Below are 22355 nucleotides of genomic sequence, written 5' to 3' on the forward strand. Positions count from 1 at the left end.
TGAGAACGAAGCCTGAGTTTCTCCTTGAAACAAACTGACTCCAATTTTGTTACACAGAAATATCTTTTATCTCAGGTAACGCTGGAAATAACTTAGTATCAATGTGTTCTGCGCTTCTCCAAAGGAATACATCAACTGTAAATAAATGAAAATCAATTTCGCACATGACGTACAGAGTAAAGCCGTCCCGTGTCTCTCATTTGGGAAAGCAAACGAAAGCAAGGCAGGGAGGTCTGAGGTCCAAATTCTTCCCATTGGGGACTTACATTTTCTTTGTTCCACGCTTTTGAGAAATTTCTTTACATCTTTCCTTGTTGTAAATATACATTCACTGGTGAATTTAGCACCACCCGGTAAAACACACCAGAGATTTGTTAGGTTATTTGAATAAAATACGCCCACTCCTCGTCGTATTATTAAAAAACTTGTTTTGAACAACGCTTCGCTTGTGGCTAAGAGTTCGTTTTATCATCAAATGTTATTGACTCAACCAGAGATCCCTGGAAGCGGCTCTTGTATCTTATCTTACCCGAGTGTTTCTTAAAAGCTCTGACGTTCATTTTGACCAGTAATCAGCTGTCGGTGGTATCGATATTTTTCATTTCCTCCGCATTGTCACTCATTTATTTCAGCAATCGACCACCCGCTAGGTAAATCCTGGGTTGCCCTTAAAATGTTTTTAAAAAATATAGAGAGTGGTAATCTTTTCATCTAAAATAACTGTTTTCAATAATATTAGTGCTCATTTATTTCACTATTTGTCCTATGACTACGGACATCACTCGTTTGAAACTACGGGAGTGAAACGGATGACAGATTACAATGAAATGTTTCACAAGCCACCTCTTCAAACAAACATGGGTGGACTGACACCCAAATATTTACAGCATTCGGTTGCAGAACACTCAGTAAATGTTTGTGGGAGTGTATAAAATTAACGCGGCGAGGGAGAGAAATTCTCTAAATCTTCTTCATTGTAGAAAATTTTTTACTGCAATGTGTTGTGGGACTGGTTTTTAAAAAATTGTAAGCTCTGAGAAATACATGTAAAATGCGTAATAAATAAATGTCCCAAAACGAATACAAGATTAAATAAGTTGGGTTTTTTTTGTCATTGTGTTGAATAGGTATAGCTTAGATTGACTTTTAGTTCTCTTTTACTGCTCGAAACATTTTTTAAATCGAAGTTTGACAGGACTAAGCGAGAAATGTAATCGTTGTATGAGAGGCAAAAATTATGCGAGACTAAAGACTGTGTCTAGTCTTTTGATCTGAAAGAAAGCTTTTAAGTTTTGCCGTGACAATATTAAACTTGGGCGAGGTTTTGTTTTTTTCCTTCAATGAAAAAAAATAAAAATAAAAGAAGTTACGCGAAAGCTTTATCTGATCTGACCATTTCATGACTCACTGTTTTAGGAAAGAGCGGTGGTTGTAAATCCCCGCCGGGGATGCGAAGCCACTGATTGTGTTAGAAATTTTGCAAGGAACAATCCAGGCGGGGAGTTTGGAGCGTATTTCGAGAGTGTCTCCGGTCAAGAGAGCGTGGTAACAAAGGAAATTATCACAAAGGGCTAGTGGGAACTTAAATAAAAGTAATCCAACTGCCTGAAGCGTGGGTAAACGACCAAGTCGCGAGTGGTTTAAGGTTTGCTCCTGATTGGATGAGAGGTTGGCACGAGTTAGAGATATGAAATCGGTTTCGTCTTGATCCCTCTGACGTTTTCATGAGAAAAGTTTGATGAAAAAATCATTTTTAGAGAGGTTACCTTTGGTATAGGGACTATATTCAACTTTTTACTTCTAAGATCTAAACTAAAGAACTTTCCACACCGCCCGTCCCATACATTTTACATTATCTTAGCTCTGATTACTTGGTATCAAAGTAAACAATATCCTCTTAGCTGCATTTTTTTCTTCTCACCATCTTCTGCCTGAAAATGTATTAATTCTGCGAAGAGAAATTACTCTTTGGTCACATTTGACAGTGAAAGGGTGAAGAGATCCAGTCTCGTAGCTGATCTCCTGCCTTGCTTAGAAAACTTGTCTTACTTCTCTGATAGATTTTGTAGGATCTGATTGTGGCTTGTTCTTCTAGTGTTTGCAAAGTCATTTGAAGTACTTTCCGGCATTGCGCTTGATAACCAACTCGTTAAAGCACTTGTTGAAAAAATTTTTGGAATAGAAATGAACAACAGACATTTTTAAAAAAGACCACAGTAAGACTGACCTCGTTTAAAAGAATACCAATTCCCAAGAGTATTCATGGGGGTGTTAAATGCTTCCCATGCTAAAACTTAAGAAATATTTTTAGATTAATCACGATTTAAAAAATCCAAATTAGACGTGGTTGAATTAGCAGATCTCTATACCGCAAATTGTGCTCATGCGAAAAGCGACACTTTTATTTGTTCCCCACGAAAAAAAAAAAAGAACAAGCAATATGTGGATCATGTTTAACGTTTTTCCCATGGACCGGACACAAAACAAAAAAAAAACAAGAGAAACAACCTGAGAGAAGAAACCTCTGGACGAACGCAGTGATAGGAGCTTTAGTCCTTTGCAGTTCGTTTTCCTAATGAGCTCTTTTGAATCCTATAGCACTGAGAAAGGTTGAAAAGACTTTTGGAAAATATTTATGCATCACCCTAACTTTCAGTTGGTTAACAGCACTTTCTGAAGGTTGTGGGTCATTTTTCACGGCAAGTAAAATCGTCGTTCTCCATTTCACGGACTATAAATCAGGCCTTTCAAGTTGTGCGTCAAGAAAAAAATAGATGAGCAAGTTCATTTTTGGAGAATGAGGTCCGACTGCAACTGAATTAAGACATTTGTTTGGGCTAAATATGTCACCAGTAATGTTCTACTATACACTTAAACCAAATTGCTACTCTTTTTGCTATAAATTCTTCAGACGATTAATTATTAGCTTCTCCTCAAAAAGAGCGACATAATTGAACACTTGCCTACAAGTTGTCGAGAGGTTCACAAGCAGTTTGGAAAGAGTGGTCTTCCTTCAAAGTTCTCGTGTATGGGCACCAACTGGATTTGCAAATATTTCGAAATGTTACCTCAACATTTAGGATTACTACAACTCTTTTGTGGAACCTAACGCTGAAGATATTCTGATATTTCAATTTGCGCAAATGCTTGTGGGCGTAGGAAAGGACTTTGGTGAGTTAAAGGGCAATTGAAAACCACAAAGTTGTTTTTCTCGCTAGGTAACATGACTGTGCTGATCCTAATCCTAATATAGATCTATCGTGTATGATTTCGTCAGAAAATCTCTGAAAGATAGATGGCAAAATCACGCTTCATGGCGAATCAGCTATTTAAGTCTCATTTCGTGAATGATTTTTCTCAAATATCATCCTAAACTTGGGCATTATTTTTTTTAATTTTTAGCACAGAGTGAAGACCTTTCTATTTCGTCATTTTTTTCAACACTTAGATGATTCTTTTTTTAATTTTGAAATGTGAGATGTATCGGTCAGCTTAAGTTTTTTTGAATTGTTTTTAACTATTAAGTATGTTTTTAGCTAGAGATGAACCCATTTTGTTCATTTACCATGTGCCAAACTTCAGTTCCCTTCCACTTGTTCTTTGATAGTGAAACCCTCATAGAGTTGTTGTGTACACTGATAACTCCTTACCTCTGACCATATGCAGACAAGAAGACATAACTTGACCTGTTTCTTTCATATTATTACTACTTTTGATGATTTTTTCTGACGTAAGGAAATTCTGTGGAAGACGACTACATCATCGCTAATGGTACCTTCCAATCGTGCCACATTTGGTGCATCCTTTTGTACGCTGATGCCATATTCATTTTTGCTTCCAGTCTTAGAGTTATTTTTAACTTTCCGTGATGTTTTCCTACTGTTGAAATAATTCTGAGATCAGTGTTGAAAAAAAAGTAGAATTGTTTTTTTTTCGCCCATCTACAGTAATTACGATCCTTTACTTTTTTCTTGAGGGCAAAACGGCGGATTGTCGAGTGCTTTGTTTTAATTTCGTTTATAACTGCATCACATTTTTCGCTGTGTTAGTTTTTTTAAATACTAATTTATCTATTTTTTTTCTAAGCTTTTTGTAAAGGTGTATCAAAATGAATGTAGTGGAGATGTGAGATTATCGTTCTAATATCGAACTCAGCGATCTGGGCAATTCATTATTCATTGTTGACAAATCTAAGCTGGAAGAAAAGATCACAGCTATCTGGGTGCTCTCCAAACGTAAAAAATGCGCTGCGCCTCGATAACGTGCGTTATAAAAGCAGGAATCATTGGATTTATGACAATCAGAACTGAAATCTATTGATTTCAAGACGAAAAATGTTCCCCTTTGTTTTAGGCCAGTTTTCTTGGTGATTTAAAAGCAGATATTTTCGTTTCTCATTCCTTTCTGCTGCTCAAAATCTTTGATGAACACTGCTTGAGGAAAGTGTTTGTTGAGGAATCCGTTAAGTATTCTTCATTTGCGTTGACGCTTTTTGCCTTTACTTCATCTCTGAAATAACTGGTTGCTTTACTCGTGGAAAAGTTTGGAATAGTGTTCCGTCTCAAACAAGCCTCCTTGAAGTTCGGTTTTATCCTTTGTCCAGATTGAAACAGTTTATAGTTCAACCCGTCGCTGCTCGTTGCTTGTGCAAGATTCTGGAAATTCCTAATGAATTTCCTAACCTCTCCCCTGAATTTGATCGAATATCCAGAAAGTGATGGCAAACATTCATTCCTTTTTTGCTGAAAGACAACTGATTACACTGAGACATACGAAAGTAAATATAGGCTGGATTTCAGTTGTTTTTGCATACTGCAAAATTAAGATTTTTGTTTAGGTTAAATCTGTTACCAGTAATATTCTACTATGAACATACACTCAAAATAAGTTTCTCAGTGCTTTTTTTAATAAGTTCACCAAACGATTCATTCAGTAACGTATTTTAAAGAAAGCGACATGATTGAACACTTGCGTACAGATTGTCGAGAGGTTCAGAAGCAGCTTGGAAATAGTGGCCTTCTTTCTCCGATGTTCTCGTCTTTGAGTACCAGTTGTGTTTGAAAATAATTCGAAAAGTTACGAAACATGTAGTGAGGATTAATACAACTCTTTTACAAACCCTAACGGGGTTGCAGATATTTAGATATTTCAAAGTGCGGAAATGTTCGTGGGCATAGTAAAGGGGTTTGATGAGCTATAAGGAACTTTCAAACCGCAAAGTCGTTTTCTATATCATGGAGGGGTACAAAGCTTCTTCCATAAAATATGAGTCTCAAGATATAAGGAACACTTTCGATACAACTTAGCAGCATATGTCTCTAAATTAAAAACCAATTCCTTCATTGTTTTTTTCTTTGCATGTAAGTAAAACGTTTCAGTTTAAAACTGCTGACTTAAACCGAGAAGTCATTGTTTCTAGTAGACTTCCCCTAGAATAACATGACGTAGCGTTCACTGATGTGTGGATTTCTCGGTCAGGCAAGTGGCAACATTAATAAAAATAGGTTTTTCCGAAGTAATAAATCACGTCGTTGAAGTCCACAAGATTCACTTGGACACATCGGTTCTATATTGATTATGAGAAAAGACTCCAAGAGAGGTCTACACGATGAGCTCCTTAGAACGAAGTTAAGAGCTGGCCTTGTAATAGACTGTCTTCACCTGAACTGCACTGATATTTGCGTTGCTCGGTAGAATCAGTGTAAATGATACTATTAATGGGAATTCTACCAACTCGCGGATCACTAATGCGTGCATGTATACGATTTAAGGGATTACTTTTTCAACAATAGAGAGATTTCGAAGACATTTTTTTACATTGCGACCGACTGACAATACTGCAAGAGAGCTCATACTTTTGCAGTATGCTTCTCACTAGTTTTGCAAAAACATGCGTATTTGCTCATAGTAGATGTATTTTGTACTTTCCTCTTGGACTTACAAGGAGATTGAAAGAAATTTGAGCGAAGTAAGGGATTCATTTTGCCGATCGAGTCAAATGATTCTCAATCAATGTATACTGTATTGCCAGAGTAAATAAATGAGCATGGCGGATTAGAAATAGCTCAAATGTGGCCGCAGTACTGCAATCTTCCTTTTAGTATCAGCACATCACCGCTACTTTTTGGTGCATAAATGAAAAGGTTTTCTTAAAGATCAAATCTGGACATTTGAATTTGAGATTACAATGTTGACGCCAACAACTTCGACCCCTTTGTTTTTTGCGGGCTTAAGTCTGAACCTAAAACATTTCCGAGGAATTCTTAGATTTACAAAGTATGCTGAAATAATGATTGAACAAACTGAGCATTGGTATATAGTAATGGAAATGAAGGAGACTGGATCGTCAGAGCAACATATAATAATAGCAACTTGTTCAGAAATTGGCCTTCCTTGCCTTATGTTAATTATGTTGCTATGCTTCATCGGTTGAATTCGCCTCAAAGATGGTTTCGTTTGTATGAAAATGAAATATTTGCTCATTACCCTAAAGTAGGTGACACAACATTCGCTTCTCGAGTAACTATTTTTGGTAGAACAGACGCAATAGCGCGTGGCAGGAAGATAGTATTTCTTCTTTAAATAAAAATAATGAACACGAATAGAATTGCTACAGTTATTACAATGTTTAAGAGATTACCTAAAAATCACTGTCATTGCATGCAATTACATGCAAGGAGAAATATTAGGAAGAAAGACAATCCTTAGAAAACGAAAGCTTTGCGAATGTGATAGAGAATTTCACATGATCAAATGATAAGATTCAGTTACTTAAAAGTGAACCTTTACGTACGTGAAAGGTGCCTCTTGATGTGGCGTTCAGGCGGTTCGATGGCTGTCTTCAACAATAAAGTTTTTTATCCATCTCTAATGTCTATCACATATTTTTAATGGTATTGCCGCTAAAACTGTGATTACAACTTCTTCAGGCGACCACCTCATTGCCTCTCGAAAAAAGGAAGTCATTTAACAAAGCTATCAAATGGGTGAAAATCAGTGATAATATTAAGTCTTGATCATCGTTTCTTCGGTTTATGAACACGACAATACAAAATAAAATCCGTCATCAACATCTCTGGCTTCTTGATAAAATAATATTTGGTGGTTTGAGCTGTTATCTTTAAGAGAGTTTAATTCATTTTGAGCGGTTCAACGTATACAAGTCCTTTTCGTATTACGAGTTTAATTTGAACAGGCGTCAAGACTTAGGAGATGGTATTGTACTTTTATATATCAAAACCATCGAGGCTTTGAGTCAAAGGAATGGATTGAATTAAGAGAGATCGTCTTGAATGATATTTTCAATCATGATTTACAACGGAATAAGCTGAGTTCCTTTGGTTGAGATATAATGACAATAAATCAAGAACAACGATCTCAAGACCCAAAGGAAATGAAGCCATACTTGAAGTACAGATCAATCTTTCCATCGATGTTTTTTTGTAAATGCTTAACATTTTTCTGAATTCCTCTTACTATAAGATCTCTAACGTAACTTCAAGGATTGAAATCTTCCTTTTAAGCAAATCTTTTCACGCAATTACCGTTCGTGCTGTCAGTCCTCTGCTATTTCAGGAATAAGAAAAACCTCTGATGAAGTGAAGAGAATTTAACAAAAATGAAATCTTTTCCATTCCGTTTTCATCACTGTGTATCATAAAAACCACGAAAGAAACTCATTAGCTTTACTCCAAGGCAAATAAAGGATCTGAGGTATGCATTGCAACAGAATATCTCGATTTCATTTTCGAGATATTTTCTTCAATAGTAATGAATTTTGTGCAATGATACAATACAAGAGCAAACACTGATGACAATTTAATATTCAGAGGCTCATTTTCTTACTGGTTTCCCTTCTCTGTTGATAAAAAACTCTTTCGAAACAAAGTATATACCATAGACAGTTTACATGCTTAATGGTTCCATAAGTCGAGGTATTTTCGTAAATTCACATTTTAGTTTTGTTTTCTTAATGAAAAAAACATCAAATGTAAATAATTTAGTGGAAATTATAAAGGAAACATTTGGTTACTTCATGTGAGCGTCTCATAACCCACATGTTGTGCTAACTTATTAGTTTTGCTCAATATACCAACGCGGTCTAATTTGATCAACTTCTGTCTTAAAAAATGTATTGAATGTAATCGTCGTTACGTTAATTTCGTGTTATTTATAACTTTATCAAAGCAGCTTCATCAGAAAAACCTTCGTTCCCTCCACGGGGCACCTAATATTTTTTATAGAATTACTCGGGTATTTGCTGTTGTTGAGAATTTCAACTGAAATTAATAATGTTTACAAACGAATCACCTCTTCGCTAAAATCGTGATAGAATGTGTTATGTATTTGGCTAAGAGCTCAAACAATGATGGATATTGAAAACGAAACACTTATTTGATATCCGCTTTTGATCTATAACTGATAATTAATAATTGATAATTGATTCGATATGCAGAAACTGTTGACGCGAGGTAATTTATTTGCACAGTTGGTATAAAGTCAATCCCCTCTCTTTTTGTTACACGAATACAACAATTTTAAACCTGATAAAAAGTTAATGGAGTCAGCTGTAATGCCATTCTTGTTTTTAAATTGATTCTTCTTTCTTTTTTTGGAACGGTAAGCTGAATGGAATGTTTTCACTTACACTTAGGCTTTGCAGACATTGAGCCTTCTTGTCGGGACCTTTAACCTTGCCACTTGTATTGCTTCAACAGTACCCAACAAGAACAGACGCGCTTTCTATCTATTTAAGAGCACTTTGAGAAATAGATATTCGACAGCCTGTTTTCCATTACAAATTATTAAACTAAACACGAATCATGCAAAGATAGTTAAAACTAAACGCTTTTGTTCTGCAAAACGTTTGTCCCAATCTCAATTTTCACACCTCACATTATTCTTTCATAACTTATAAATTTAACACGGAATCAGTTAACTCCAACTGACATTCACACTTATAAAGAGAAATAAAAACTCACTGATATCGGAAGTTGCTTTTCAAAAGGTACTCGTAAAACTGTAGTATATCCTTGAGAAAAGTGTGTTAACCATTACTCTAGTTCTATATCACAAAAAAAACCCTTAAACAATAATTCTATTCGTTTAGTCGTAGATGAATATGGCACGTGTCTGTTGCTTTTGAGTGTTTAACGGCGGGGCTTGTAAACCGCAAACCCACGAAACCGGAAAGAGAGCGAGATAACCCTTCCCCTCCCCTCTACTGTCTTCATAAAGCCCCTCCCATTTCCTTCCGTTTCACTTTTTAATGTCTATCTATGATTACTAACAATTTATCATTATTGATTATAAATATTTTCGCTCTCTTGATATCTAAGATCTTAGAGAAGCTTTTTAAAACACCGATTATCGACAATCTACGCTCCTGCCTCCATGTGCTGTTACTTAAACTTCACCTCTTTGAGTTAACTAATGAAAACTTCGAATTTCTGCATGAAAACTCTCGCCTGATCTCCTAGACACGGGCTGTCAATTACACCAGGAACACACTCGTTTGAAAGAGTCGTTATGGTAAATGAGGGTGTTTTGTTGAAGTCGATATCGTCAGAGTCCGGCCACACTTGAAGTGGTTTTATCACTGAACTTTGGTCGATTACATAGTAACTATCATATTTGGTTTACTTCTTGAAACTTTGATCAACCATGAAGTGTCCCTGAATAATATGAATTATATTGTTGTTAATATAACTATTTCGTATTTTGGAATCTTCGATTCAAATACTGCCGGAAAAAAAATCGAACTATTTCACTTTCGGTCCTAAGATGAAAAGCAATTTTGTTAGGCTAATTAAGAAATAAGAATTAATTTATTTTTATATTTCAAGCTACCGTAGTTTTGCCCTAAGTCTTTTTTTTTTCGTATTTTGTCGACGCGTGAAAGGAAATGCAGGACTGCGAAGCAAACCTGACACAGTGTTAATCATTGAGTCGTAAGAAATCCGTAAAAACTCTAAACGACCATTAGATTTACATCTAAAATTAACCCATTAGCTGTGATCGCTTCTCCTAACAATGTCAATACTGCAAACAGGTAATGAGAATTGACAAACTTATCACTTAGAGAGTGTTATCTTAATATCTTGATGTAAAATCGAAGTCTCTTAACTCATTGCTACGGAGATTTGCATGATCCAGAGAGGAGAATTGCTTATTGAATCTTAAGAGTTCAATGTTTCAGATTGCATGTCCTGATAAGTAAAAAATTCAGATACTGACACAATATAACTTACAAATTGCGCAACCTAGGATAACTAATATTTCGAATGATTTGAGAATAATGAAACTATACTTTGAGGATAGAGTGCCTTTATCATAGTTCTCAACAATTTACTCAGTCCTCGTGTATAGCCGGATGAATGAAATTTGCCTAAGTCCGCACTGCCATATTTTTGTAAAAGTGTGATGATATGTTAATTAATGTTTTTTCTGATATTTTTCTGATTAACATGTAAGTAAAACCAGTTTACGATGCAAATAAATTGTCTTTAGACACCAACGTTCCAACCGTTGTCTCATATGGCGAACGCTTGCCAGTAACTTCGGCTCAAAGTAATTTTAACCCTAAAATTTGACCTTGAAGAACACCGAAGAGCTTAAATTCGGACATAAGCGTGTTTGATTTGTTCTCCTTAACCTACAAACATTTCCGCGCTATCTATGCGAAAAATTACTTTTATTACGTGAAAATAAAACGGAGTTTTAAATGTGAAGTCCTGCTCGTCCATTTGTTCCCCCCTTTTGTTTGTGGCAAGCAAGGCAAGCTTCACTTTTGCAAGTGAGAAGAGGCTTATATTAATTAGTTCTGTCTTCACTACAGGTGGTGTAAGCTCTAGTCTTCTTGTAATGCTGTTCAAGGCAGGACTAGTCTATAGAAGAGATCCTTGAAATTCATAAAAATTGTGAAATAAATCTTACCTCTATGTATTGGACTCTTTCCATACCCATAAGTTTTTAAGTAATCACTCCCAAACGCGCCTTCTTTTTCTCCGGTACAATGACACCTGTCTCCGTTCATACTTATGGTTTTGAGAAACTGAGGAAAGTAGATTTACGAGCATCGAAACGACACCTTCAAACCATTCATGTGCTCATTGAGATCTCACGCGATTTCGGTTCACTTGTTTCTGTCGCAGTAGTCGGAGCCGACAGTTTAATTTGTACCTGAATAGAGTCGGAAATCGACAAAGAACACATGGGGATAGTTTTAATTAACAGGAGCAGCGTGTTTCTAAGGCCTGAACTGGCTTCCAACATAACACCCATACTTTCTACAAAAGATAGACCCTTGGAAACCTTCTCTAAACAAACCACAACATATCAAACAATAAATATGACAAACGCGACCCGTGAACGAGAGCAAATGTCTTAATTTGTAAAAACGGCACCACCAATAATTAATCTTGTTGACAATCTTCATTTCAGTAATCTTTTTTTTTTTTTTTTTTTTTTTTTTAACATGGCTTGCTGCAAGTCGAAATGAAAGCAGTCTTATAAAGTAATTAAAACAAATTTACATCGCTTCCTACAAAGCAGAAACAAAGGAAAAGAACCTCATTGACGTAGAAGAACTAATTGGAAAGTTTATATAGTGTGAAATTTTAATGAAAAATCCGACAAGTTTTGACAAGGTGCGACGGGATATAAAGGTCCTATGCAAAATAGTATTTAACCAGTTTATTAAATCTTGGTTATTAATTGTTGTTGATTTGATTTGTAATTAAAGGGTCGTCATTCATTTATTTTTTGGTTTAGCTTTGTTCGCCGCTAAAAGAAGCGAACTGCGATATTTTGACCATTGGCGAAATGTTTTTTTTTCCAGATTTGCAACGACTAAATTGTGGAGTTGCTCGCTAATTTGATTTCAAGTTAGCGCAAACTTTTCGTTTGTGAGAAGGTCTTGATTGTTGGAAAAAACATTACAGCCGCTTTTTGTTAATAAACATACGTTCGGTTGACATAAGGAATATGTAATGTCTTGTTTTAACCCATCGACCAGCAGGAACGACCAAAAAGGCGTTTCCCTCAAATATATATCTCTATATTTTCAAGTATTAAGGAAAAAGAAATAATAAAAATACCAAGTCTGTAGAATACCGGTCGATTTAAATCAAATTTATAGGGCTACTTTTATAGGAAATGTATAAGAGATGGTGCGGAGAATTGGTAATTCGATCCTAGTGAAGTGTTTGTTAACTAACACCAACAGAAAATAATGAGACAATCATTATCTCTTGCGAAGACCGATCGGCTTTTGAACGTTTTGAGACCAAATTCTGTAAAAAAAAAAACAAAAAAAAAACGGGTCGACGTTAAAAGTATCTCACTAATTTCTTGTATCTTCAAATGATTTCAAATTTTTTTTTAACTGGACGATGTAATTACGCAAGAAAGCGACTTTTGGAGTGCCTTAACCTTGTAACTCCCAGAAGTGATCAACATGAAACTTCTCCCTATAATATCCATACATAAATCAGCAAAAAGGTAATGAGAATATTCGAACTCATCAGGTAGAAGCTTCTATCTTGATCTAGCACCAAGTTCTCATAACTAATTTACAAGGAAATGTTAAGCAGCTGGAAGGGAGAATTAACAATCAGATCTTGGGAGTTAAAGAGTAAATGAAATTAAAACTCCCACAGGTAACCTTTGACGGGTAATTGTAAATCAAAGAGGGTAAGACTTCGTGGCGGGATCTTCTGCAGGGTTTGCAAATGTTTGTGCGTTGGTCATATTGTGACCGCTGTTAATTTCCAGCTCTTCCCAATCAGTCTGCTTATTCAGTTCATTATCGTTAGTGTCCTGTGATTAATTATTACTTAAACTAGCTCCAGTCCTTGTCTGCCTTGATTTATTATCTCAAAAATTTTTTTTTCTTTTAAAAAACGCGGCATACGCGGGGGAGTTTTTGTGAGGGGCATATATGAACCAAGAACAAACACTTCAATTTGCGGCACACTGGGAAGAAAATTGAAAACAGCCCTGGCAACCTAGGAACTAGGAATGTTAAAGTGTTTTCATTGGTTTATTTCTATTTTGAAGCGGGAAAAGTTTGCAAGAGCCACGCTCGCCATCCAACGCTGATAGGAAGGGAGATTTTTTTTCCCGCTTACGCAGCAGCGTTCGAAAAATTCGTCATTCTCGAAGTGTAAATGTATTAATCAAAGCTATAACAACGTTCTCGAACGTGTTTGGTTACTATCAGCCCGATTGGAGCACCAATATGACAGTGTACGCGTTGTGCCCGTAATTGGACAGTATAATAGGACAGTCAAAGGGACAGTTAACACGTCATGCCCGTGTAATTGGACAGAATGCGTCATGTGTGTGCGGTGTTGCCTCGCATTTCGCCGAGTTAACTGTTGTTTTTTTTTTTATGAAAACATACAACCGATGTTTAGTTTCTTTCTCAAATTTTGTTATAGTTTTGATTAATTGGTAACAGGACTTTGTGTCGACCAATTGTGTCTGTAATCAAACTCGTGATTAACAAATCGGACATCTTTGTGGTCGTCCGTTTTTGTTAATCACTCGTATGATTACAGACCGAATTGAGCTCCACTCGGTATTATTACCATTACGAATCGTACAATCACTAACGAATGGACTAATTAACGATGACTCTTAAATAGCTTGTGATATAGATTTTGGAATATAACTGTGTAAAAGAGAGCGATTGGTTAAGAATGGGTAAGTCTCAAGTCCAATGAGTAATTCAACATGCTAAGCAGGACGAATCTTTTAGTCGCCACATCCAAGCCATTCAGTCAGTGGCAAAATGGCAATTTTCCGTATATTACCTATTAGACAGCCGATTGGAGAACCTTACCCCGGTCATTATTCATCGTCTGGGGGAAGAGGAGGTCTGAGGATTTTGTTTGTGTCACAATAAAATTTACCCGCTGATTTCCCATAAGGCTTTGTAATATTCATACGATTTCACTCCTCCCCCCTCCCCCCTCCCCCTGTTTTATTGGCAGGCAATTCTCTTAAGTGCCCCTTTATACTCTGTTAGCGACGACTTATTCCCACTCTGTTCCCCATAAAACCATGTAATCTCCGACCCCCCCTTAAATTGAAACCATGTAATCCCGACCCCCCCCCCCCTTTATCCCCAGGCGATAAGTAATGCCTGATTCCTAAGCTTTGTTTCGATCAAGTTTCTACCGATGACACCAACAAACAAACGAAAATAAATTAGTTTTTACTCCTGGTGTTGAAAAAAGTGCACAAGCTCAAAATGAGGTCGAAAGGAAGTAGAAATTGTTTTCCGCTGCTCACTTTCTAAAAAATCGTGTTTAAATTTGTTTGATATTTTAAAATAAAAATGAATTCTCCATCGATTTTTTCACCAGCCTAAATAAATAACGACCCTCTTCAATTTTCACCACTGAATCACACGATAAGGTGCTGAGAATGAAGGAAATGATCACCAACTGAAGAAGCTCTTGATTGTTAAGCAAATTCTCCTTGTCAGCACCTTAAGAAATCTGTAAAGAACAGTATGGAGAATCTGCATACTGATATTAGGGTGTAAAGAGCTAAAGTGGCCGAGGCCATTGGAAATCCAGTCATTCACAAATCTTTCAGATCCATTCCTATTTTTTATGAATACAAAAATCACTTCTATCGATTTTTCCATATAAATTGTCGGTTTATCCAGCGTTTTACTGTTACGATTTTGGGCGTTTCGTGGATGGAGCGGCTATAACTGTTTGTAACGTGCATGTTTCATCAACAACCACTCAATCTGTGAAGTTAACTCAAAAATTTGCTTTTGATAGTCTTGGATACAGGTAACTTAAGACTTAAATGTCTCATTTTTTTTTTTTCAAAAACGAGAACGCTGTCAACTCCTGGCACCACACACCCACAGGACAAAAAAACCAAAGTCAGTGATTAATGTTGTTTAATTTGAAATATATCTACGGAGCTTCAACTCCACTTACTGAAAAGGAAGGGCAGAAAACTGCATTTACACCAAAAAGTTTTTTTCACGATAACTTTAATTGGTCAAAGATGACAAAATATGCTGTCTTTTCTTGTCAAATCAAATCTTGTTCAAAAGCTGATTTGCCAGGTTTTGAGAAATTTAAAAGAATTAGCATGAAAACAGTACATGACCGAAGGCATACATGACACTTCAATGATATTTTTTGAACAAGTGTAGCAGGCAAGTTTCATTAATGAATTGAAAGGGGGACAGTTTTTTTAGGCCTTTAAAAGAGCAAGGATTTTGTCCGATGGGGGAGACATTTTCAAGAAAGTTTGGCAAACTATTGATTCGGTTTATCTAAGCTTGTTCGAAGGATAAAACTGTTTACTTGGCGATGAAACTGTTTTAAAACAAGACCGTTAACAATTGTTGTATTACGAATGATACATCCACAAACGACTTCAATGAAACACACATATACTGTTATTACAACTGAAAAGAGGATGATTTTAAGAGATGACTTTAGCTTGAAAGGACAATGGAGTCCTTTTTCGGTATATCATATGGCAACCTTGTTCCTCTATTCAAAGCAGTTGCAATGATGTCAAGAGCGCTGTTTACAAAGTCTTTGTTACTTATTTACCTTGTTATTTGATGGCCGGCCATTTCGAGCTCCTTGATTAACTCGCCTAAGTACTCAATTATTTGAGAGTTTATTAACTTGAACAGGAGTTTGTTAAGAATTCAATCATTTGTTTAAATAGCGGCTGGATTATTTGTTTCCCTCAAGCACGTGCGATGAATTGATGAAAATCGTTCTTTATTTGTTCGGCATTGTGCTCAGAAGAATGAAATTTACTTAAGTCTGAAATAACATATGTTTTCTTGTCAAAGAAGAGGACAGTAGCTGCCCAATTATTGCACAATGCAATTTTCTTGCGCGAGTTAACCAGTCTACGAAACTTTACCTCATGATTCGAATTGGAAACCTTTTTCGTGTTAAACATACCTTTAAATAGGTTTTAAATGCTATAAAAGTTAATAACTGTATTATTTACTTACCGTATCGATTATGTGCTTTTTCAGACTTAAACCTTACCACCTGAACACTTTAAAGTGATTAATTCCACAAGTTAAGAAACCAGTTGTTTTGCCATGTTATGCCACTTGAAGCAGACCACATCAAAGTTTACTCTCACAAGTGCTGCTTTATTCACTCCATTGTCCTTTTTATTTGTGTTCTTCTGCCATTGTTTCATCTTTATATTAATTGTGCACAATAACTTTACACCTTTCGGAGATTCTAACCGTGGTCTGATTTATCTGCCGCACGTGGTTTGACGAGACCCTCGTGGTTGATTTAAATGCTTTGTTATAGTTCGGAGACGGTTTTTTCACCCCCTGGGTCGCTGGCTGTGTTCTTATCAATCTACATTGGTATTTTTGCACGAAGGCGGGAACCTTTATTAATACTTTTTTGACGTATAAACGATTTAGCAATGCTTTTATAAGAGGGCGAAGTTCAGCGTCATTTCAAAAGTATTTAGCTTTACGATTTGTACAATTATTATAGATGAACTGGAGCTCACAAGAAGAAGTACAAAACCGAATTGTACATTTGAATAGTCACGCGCAAAAGTTTCATTAAAAGACTTTACAGTTTGGAAAATGTTGTATTAGGAAAAGATACAACTGGAATTACTCCTTAGGAGCTTTCATTTGAATGGGTTTTTCCTAGAGTTTCATTCACAGACTTAAAAGTCAGAACCACTTTGTACAGCATAATAACACAACTGTAAGAACTGTTCAGCAACTTTCATTTGAACGGTTAAAAATACCAAGGTTTTATCCACAGGCTTAAAGGTTAAAACCACTTTGTACATCATGATAAACGGTACCATTTGAAAGGTTTCACCCGAATAGTCGCCAGTGCCATATCATCCACAGACTGAATAGTACTATTACACAGTTCGTTCATTATGTGGTACTGTTTATTATGTTGAACTGTGTCGTTCTACTTTGAGAGTCTGTGGAAACCTAGGTTTTTCATCTTTCAAATAAAAGCTATTGCACATAATTTTCAGGAGGTACTGTTAATCATGTTTTGCTATACGATTCTAACAAAAAAAAACAACACTTCGAACGTCTAAACCAAATCTATCGAGTACACTCTTTTCCTTTATAAGGTCCATTTTAAAAGAACGTTCAGGCTGAGATTAACGAAAATTTTAACAACATGCTAAGAACATACCCAGGCTGAGAGTCAGTTAAGAACGTCTTTATTTTACTTATTTCTGTTTTTTTTTTCTTTTTTTTTTTTGGTGGGAAGTATTGATAAAGGTAAAAGAAATTAATGTAAAACTGTGGTCTAACAGAACAAGTAACTCACGTCCGAACTGATCTATTGAAATACTAAACCACACAACTTTAAGAACATGTTAGAACGTTTTCAGGCTTAGATCGCAAAAAAAATAGATAAATAAATAAATAAATAAATTGGGCGTTCTCATAAAGAGAGAAATAATGTGTACACAGCTAGTCTGAGTACGAAAGCTATCGAGCAGCATTCACATGACTTGCATTCTTAGAGTATCGTTATTTTGGAAACAATTCGTGTGATTTTATAGATAAAATTCTTTGAAGACTTAGTACATGGTTAAGCAAATGTTATATGATTAGACTGTGGAAAGATTCTTACAACGTTCACAATTCAATTTGATTTCCGACAGCCGGAAAAAATTAAATTAAGTTACTATTGTGAAAACTTTGTAATGAATTTATTAAATTAATGCTTGTTGTTTAGGTTAATAGAGCTATCATTTTAAATCAATTATCATTTGATTTCGTCTGTCTCTAGTTTTTAACATTCAGGTCATAGCACTGAATTCAAATCCTGTTTTCAAGATGTTTTGTTTCTTTTTCTGTGGAATCTCAACAAACAACTCAAGACGCCATTACTAGCAATCTGAAGTTACGGACACAATGAGTAACTGTAAATCGAATAGTTAATGATTACTGAGTTCGATTTTCTTACCAGTTTACAGCCTAGAATTTGATTTAACTCGTTAGGAGAATTAAGATGCCTATCTCGTTCCATAATTCTCTGAGATCAAATTAGGTAAAGCTTCATTAGTTGACCTTGGATGAGGAAAATTAACCAAGGGCATCAGATTCTAAACCAAGTCTTGTTTTTACACGCCGAATTCGTCAACTTAATTTTCAATTCTCCACAGAGAAAAACGCATCGCCCAGTGTTTGCTCTGAGTATTTTGTAGTGGACAAGGTGTTTGGCGCGGCGTAAACTTTTCTTCTCAATGAAGATGAATTCTATGAGCGTTTTATGTGTTCTGGTTTTGTGTAGGAGGCACTGAAGTTCCCACTCAAGCCGGAAGGTGCGCGTGTATGAGGCGTCGCCTTGTCTGTGTTTTGTTTCTTCTTTTTATCTGCGCCTCTCAAACTTAAGCTTTTAAACTCAAACAGGATGAATGGAGTGCGGCTAAGAACAGAATAGGCAGTTAGCTATGGCTACGCTTTCAGATGTCTGCGCCGGAAAGTTTCATTTTCTCGATGCGCTGTTTATAGCGGAAAAAGATGACTCAGTTTCTTTCCTTTTAAGCAGGCTTTTAAGCTTATCTTTAGTGGTAAAATGAGAAGGCTACTAATGTTTCGATGACTGCTAAGTTTTTGCAGTTACGCCATTTTCGCTCAGTAAAAACTCCCCTTTATGATTTCCGTCGTATTGATTCTGCAATTTCACATAAACACACTCTCCCACATTTGTTAAAAATAGTATTCGTTTTTGTCCGAGTACCCTGAGGACTAAATATTTTGCCACACTCATTACTTCCTCGGTTATCCTGTTGGGGTCGGAAAATTGAATTTGGAGCAGATCAAGATTGTTAATTTAAACTTCAAAGCCACGACTATCGATGAGTTATGTGTATTTAGCTGGGTTTTCGACAACCGCCTTACAGTCTTCTTAAATTGGTACAGTGAAAACTCTGTTATCGCCTTGATGGAATGAATCGAATGTGAAATAGATGAAAATTGTTAATTTAAATTTGAAAGCCACGACCTTCGATGATGGTGACATTTAGCTGTTTCCTATTAGGAAATTGTAAACATACGACGCTGTTTGTCCTCATCGAAATCTATTTTAGCTGATAAGGGCTATTTCAAACATGTGCATCAATGATTTCCAGCTGAAGGGGTTGGGCGAATGCTGGATGAATACGAAACTCGCGGAACATTGTGATCCTTGTTTGAAAAGCCGAGATCGAGAGTGACAATTATTTTTAGCTATAGTCTACATTTCTACTGTCGCGCGCTGTATGAGAATTTTGTAAGCTGCTGATAATAACACGATAAAATCGAATAGAGTAGTAATACTTCCACTTACATGCGTTCGTTTTTGTGATAACTCACCCCCTACATTACAATATTTTCAAACAACAGCAATAATACACAGAATTTCTTCGCTCAAAAAGATAATCCTGGGCTAATCAAGCTTCCGTTAGACCTATAACCTCGACTAATAACGAATCCCAGACTTAAATGACTTTGTAAGAAATGCGAGACTTTTTAAAAGACCCTACAGAAAGGCTGATACATTTGCTAGATCGGGTGAAAAGTTTAGCGAAGACCCACGATTTTTCAAGGTGCGCCATTCGCCATCGCTGTGGGCGAGAGGTTACTGTATGTTATTTACTTCAGCTCGGCTACTCTCTTGAAAAGTTTGAATTAATGTACAGTTTGAATTATGATTATCAAATCTGCCCTCGCAAAAATCTGCATTCATGCTCGATGTTTCTCATGAAAATTTTCCTTTGCGAAATATTATATTCATTGTTTATTTAATTCAAAAATCTAGTAAAAATTATTCCAGAACTTCTCTTTTGAAAGGGCGTCTCCCCGACAAGAAAATAGAGGAACCGTGTCTCGAATCTTTGACTTTTTATTTACTTATATTATGTAAGCTTTTGTCCAAACTTTCGACCCTCGTAAGTTACTTCATTTAAACGAAAGTTTAGGTACTCAGTTCGAAAGTGATTCTTTATTTTTAAATATATCTCTCGATAATTTTCAGCATTCTTCCCTGCTTCACTTTCGATCAACTTATTTCATTCATCTCCCCAACTACAGAAGGAAATCATACCGAACACAAATTAAGTGTGGTTTTGAAAATTCAGTGATAAAGAACGTTTGTTTCCTTGTCTTACTAATTTTTCTTAATCTTTTATCAAGATCTCACTTAACTCGATTTTTCAATAGATATGTTTACTTAAAACAGGTTTAACTCATTGAAGATAGCGCTCTAGTCAGATATTTTGTATCGGTTAAGTTGAGGGGCTGGGCAAGTCGCAGCCAAATCCTTTGATGTTATCCGCACCTGGGCACAGCTGTTTTCGTATTGGAAGTTGATGAGCGAAAGGTATGCCTTTTTCCTTACACAGGAATCTTAAAACGACTCTCTTTGTTTGGCAAGAAGAGGATGAAAAGGACATAGAAAAAAAATGAACCATCTGCGGGAATTAATTGTCACACAAGAATTAATATTTTTGTTCTATCTTAAAAGATGGAACAGTTGAAGCGAAAGTTTTAAAAGAACCGCAGAACTCCCTAACAAAAATTTTAGTAAGATCGTACTGACGTTTTGTCGCGGGCTATAATTTTATCGTGGAAACATCTTAACCTACATCTGATAATATTAAACGATATACAGTTTTATAATTGTCCTCAGGGCATTCATTTGACTGTGTCACGAATCTCCGCTACAAGGCACCGCGAGCAGAAGCCAAAAAAAAAAAAAACAACGTTTCCTCCGCTGCGGTACGAACAAAAAGCTTAAGCATTTTGCGTAGGATGTAGGAACCTATAAACGGAACATCTCTGCTTTCAATTTTTCGTCTGCATCAGGAAAAAAGGTTTATCAAAAGGACAAAGCTTAAAGCCCGGCAAAAAAAGTTTTATCTTTTTTCCTGGCTCAGACCATTTCTTTTTCAAAAACTTCTTGTAATTTTAATGACCTACATTAACTTTTGGACGCGGTTAGTCGGTGTCGATATTTAGGGAGACTGACAATGAGTAAATACGTGTGGGTCCTAACGCATGAATGCACCCTCAGACAATCTTGAGAAGCTATGAATTCAGTTTCTTTTGTTTGTGAAATATTTTCTACCATAAGCCCTAAGGGTTTAAAACTTTGTTTTGCTTTCACGCATACGGCTTGAATTTGCAAACACAACTAAGTGTAATTTTTCGAGATTTCCGCAATGTCTCCGTGCAATTTTGGCCGTGCTTTAGTGCAAGGGGAACCCCCTGATGTGAGTTATAAGTAGGGAAAAAGGAATATTTTGAGAACCATTATGTATCATTAAACGAGACGCCTCGATAATTATCGTAAGCCGTTAAATGCAAACCCAATTATACTTGCGTCAAAGCCTTCCCTAGCATTCTACTTAGAAAAATGGATTTCACTTCGATCTAAATACCTAAACAACCTTTCGATAACTGGCTTCGACTTCTAATGCGCGGTGGGCCTGCGATAATTAAAAGCCTTGAGTTACTGTTGTGAAAGCAATTAGGCCGGGCAAGAGTTATTTTCCTTCTGTTCATAATAGCGAAAAAACAACACACTGCAGTAATACCTCGCTAGACAATCGAAAGAAGTTGATCACTAATTTAGAAGAGGCGGTCGCGAGGAGCCTTTGTCGGCATCCCGTCCAAGCTCTAATTTGAACATGTTTATCAAGCGTGTCTGAGGTGGTTCTAAGCCCTCAAAGACAGAGCTCTCGAGGGACTCACTGAATTAAAATTGCCATATCATCAAAGGCAGAAACAAACAAAAACAGTTATTATCTCAAGCAAAGAGTCTTTTAGAAAAATCTTTTACGCAAAGGACATAAAGGTCGTTGCGCTAATTCCTTGTGGTTTCTTTGTTGTTAAAAGTTTTCCGGTCGCCGATGACTTCTGTATTTTTTCCCTCACAAAAACACCGCGACTTCTTTTTAATAAATATGACCTACATCAATCACAATTTTTTCCATAGCCTTGGGCGAAGTAGGAAATCTGATCCGTTCCCGCTCCACGCGGAGTTGTTTATGTTGTGTTTAGGCGAGAATTAAACTCAATTTCTCAAGCGTGAAGATGTCTTTACGTTCGCGATAAGTTTCATGCGGGGTGCCTCCATTCGCAAAACGCGCGTTAAACAGCCATTTTTCTCTTGTACCCACAACTAAGTAAAGAAAGCGGGAGAAAAAGGAATTTGTGTATATAAAAGTTGTCCAGGAGGAGTGCCAGCTTGTCAAACAGCTTGCTTTGTGATTATTCCAATTATCCGAATGTGACACCCGTACGGCGGCAAGCAAGCTACAATGTCTCCTAAATTAATGAAGATTGAAGA

The 22355-nt window shown here is 36.3% G+C and overlaps 1 long non-coding RNA gene across 1 annotated transcript in view; it reads left to right on the forward strand.

Moving 5' to 3' along the window:
* The window catches only part of LOC136277760 (uncharacterized), a 65987-nt gene that overhangs the window by 25022 nt on the left and 18610 nt on the right, over positions 1–22355 (forward strand). The gene's annotated exons all lie outside the window — the stretch shown is intronic.

Source organism: Pocillopora verrucosa, chromosome 13 (assembly GCF_036669915.1).
Source record: "Pocillopora verrucosa isolate sample1 chromosome 13, ASM3666991v2, whole genome shotgun sequence".
Classification (NCBI taxonomy): domain Eukaryota; kingdom Metazoa; phylum Cnidaria; class Anthozoa; order Scleractinia; family Pocilloporidae; genus Pocillopora; species Pocillopora verrucosa.